The 3200-nt window shown below is 40.5% G+C and overlaps 1 long non-coding RNA gene across 1 annotated transcript; it reads left to right on the plus strand.

Annotated features, from left to right (window-relative positions):
• The first annotated feature begins 1262 nt into the window (after positions 1–1262).
• On the plus strand, positions 1263–1568 carry LOC127750091 (uncharacterized). The gene is made up of 2 exons (XR_008011514.1): positions 1263–1315; positions 1397–1568. It is a non-coding gene; the product is annotated as an uncharacterized LOC127750091 (long non-coding RNA).
• Positions 1569–3200: the final 1632 nt, after the last annotated feature.

Genomic DNA, 3200 nt, shown 5'->3' on the forward strand with positions numbered 1-3200 from the left:
TTGACCACTAAATTAGTTAAAACTTACTTTACACTTTAAAATCATAATTGGCTGAGCGATAGCGAAGCCTATTACTCCAGTGATGATCAAAAAGTTTCGCGTCTATCTGTGTGTCTGTCTGTCTGTCATCACGATAACTGGAGAACGAATTGAGCCAGCGACCTGGGATTTTTAGGGTCGTTTTGTGTCATAAAAAGACAGATCAAGTTCGAAGAAGAGCATTCTAGCTCAAAAATTGGATTTAAAAAAAATCAAAAACCACAGGTCCCCAAAATGACGATTTTTAAAAATATTTTTTTTATGTTTTCTAAGGGGTAACTCATCAAAGAAGAGCCCTTTGGGCGAAAACTTCGTCCGTTTGGCTCTATCTCTAACCGTTGAGGCGCCAGAGGGCGATTTCCACTTGAAAATCACCCCTTTTTAGCCCGCTCTTTTGCTTAAAAGCTATATAAGCGGGCTTATGCCATCGCCTCTGTGTCTGTCTGTCTGTCTGTCCGTTCCCCAAGAAGGACATGAGCTAGAGGTCTGAAATTTTCAGGGTGTTATTGTTGTCACTTCTGGACAACGAAACGGTTGGTGCAAATCCTGGCAACCACCCCTGAGTGGGTCTGAGGGGGTAACAAAGAAATGGGGGTTGGTCCAAGAAGTGGAAAAAAAATATTTTGTCTGTTTGGCTTTATCTCTCACCGTTTAGGCGCTAGAGGGAGTTTTTCTGACAAAAGTGGCCCCAAAACAATATAATAAGCTTAGAAAATATCTGATGGTTTTGTCACGGTCTTGAAATAAGAGAAGCTAATTTTTTACAAATCTTTTGTGAGTGGAGTGTGGGTTGCTTTTGATTAAGCTTCATTGTTCATAAAGGCCATGGCAAAAATTGATAAAGAAATAGATTTAACAATTTGAAAGTAGTTGCACAATTTTTAATTGATATAATTAGCAATAGTTAAATGCTTTATACAATAATACCACATTCAATTGGTGAACATTAACAATACAACAACGATACATAACAATACAATAGACGATAGCATGAGGCCAAAACACAAAACTTAGCCATCAAGAAATATTGAACAAACATCAATTTAACAACACTTGGTATGAAGTTTGGATATTATACTTATTTTAATTGCAGAGATAAAGAGGCAAACTCAACAAGTAAACCAGCATAAACAATGGAAAACAAAGGCCTGTACAAGTTTAGAACAGAATATAACAATGGTAGTCCTTGAATTTATAAGTAATGTTCTCAAATTTGATTTCAGGATGTTGACGGTGCAGAGCACAAAACAGTGCACACAAAGGACTGATATTCAAGGTAAGTCGATATGCAACCTGAGGCAATATTAGACACAATGCTTTTAAATTAATATTTTTAACATTATCGGATTTGTTTCAGAATTGTGGCAGAATCAACCCGGTACTCAGACGAGGGAAGATCAAGATTAAGTGAAAAGAAACACTTCAATAGCCGCTGGAGCATGAAAAGTTACGGCATATGTGCACATTATTGTAAATGATTGTAAATAATCAGCTGATTTCAATAAAAGTTACATTGAGGGTGAATGGAACCATTGTTATTAGATTTTTCAGACAACAGAGGGCGAAGATATAACCCAAACAACATTTAAAACATATAAACAACAAATATACAAGACAACAGTGCAAAAAGGACATGAAGTCAACAAAACAGTGCAAACAGTCAACAAATACAATGCCCTGAAGATCAAACTCGAGGGGTACCCAACTCACCAAAAACGCGTACGAAGACTGGAAATAGGACTGATTGTAGCTGATTGTAAAATATTGGTGTGACTGTAACAACTGCTGGTTACTGTGCGTAAGGACACGATTGGAAATGATTGGAGGTGACTGGAGGTGACTGTAGGTGACTGGAGGTGATTGTAAGTGTGACTGGATGTGACTGTAGGTGACTGGAGGTGACTGGAGGTGATTAAAGACGTGACTGGAAGAGACCATAGAGGTGACTGGAGACGCTTTGGTATGAATGTGACTGGATGACTGTATGTGACTGGAGGTGACTGTGAGTGACTGTAAGTGACTGTAAGTGACTGGAGGTGACTGGAGATGGTTACGGACGTTACTGGAAGAGACCAAAGAGGTGACTGGAGAGGCTTCAGTATGAATGTGACTGGATGACTGCAAGTGACTGGAGATGACTGGAGATGATTGGAGGTGATTGGAGGTGACTGGAGGTGTGACTGGAGATGATTGGAGCTGAGTGGAGCTGACTGGAGGTGATTGTAAAGATTGGAGAGACTGCAGACATACTGGAACAGACTGGGAAGATTGGAGTTGATTGTGAATGATTATAATTTCATTTTTTTGCCAAGTGTACAAAGACTGGACCAAGTTAGGTACCCCTCGATCAAACTACTATCCAATGCATTGGAACTAGAAGCGAGAAACTTTAAATATGCTTAGAAGAGCAGATACACTGCAAAAGTGTCAGGGGCGTCCCCCTGGCAAGGTAAATAATGCAAGTAGCAATTATGCGAATAGCATAGTAATAGAAATAATATTTCGGCATAAAACGCCAACTCATGAAGAGTCTTAAAGTGAATTAACCACTATAAAACAGTGGGGGGAAAACAGGCATTAATATAACCTGACAAGAAAGCAAATATTGACCCATAAACAAGGGCTTGCCAAAATTGCATTATTATAAATTAACAAACGTTCATAGAACGCACATACACGCGCGAACGCACAAACACTGTTCAGACAGAACAATAACAATGTACAAAATACAAGTACATAAATATGTACCCAAAATACAAGTACAACAAGTTCACAACACAAAACCTTGGCCAAGGAATTAAACACAGAGTGCACTCACCAATTCGAAGTTGCCCTACAGCATACAGGCAATGATGGGCGGAGAAAGCCGCGGCAAACGGGGGGCCCCCCCAGAGCCGGGAGAAGAACAATATCACAATGACGTCATGACCGTCATGACCACGTCACATTCACACTAAACTTGGTGCACAAGTGAACACAGTGCACAGAACAATAAACAGGCCCAAAATGCACTAGGGCAGAGAACGGTAAAACACTAAAAATGACCGTTCACACAGCACGTCTTGATAGGAGAGGGGCGCCGGATGTGACGTCACGGCGTGGCTACGTCACCCGCCGGAAGTTTCCGGCGGTGACGGAAGAAGAAGAACATCTTCTGGACG

Source organism: Frankliniella occidentalis, unplaced genomic scaffold, assembly GCF_000697945.3.
Source record: "Frankliniella occidentalis isolate FOCC.00 unplaced genomic scaffold, Focc_3.1 Scaffold132, whole genome shotgun sequence".
Lineage (NCBI taxonomy): Eukaryota > Metazoa > Arthropoda > Insecta > Thysanoptera > Thripidae > Frankliniella > Frankliniella occidentalis.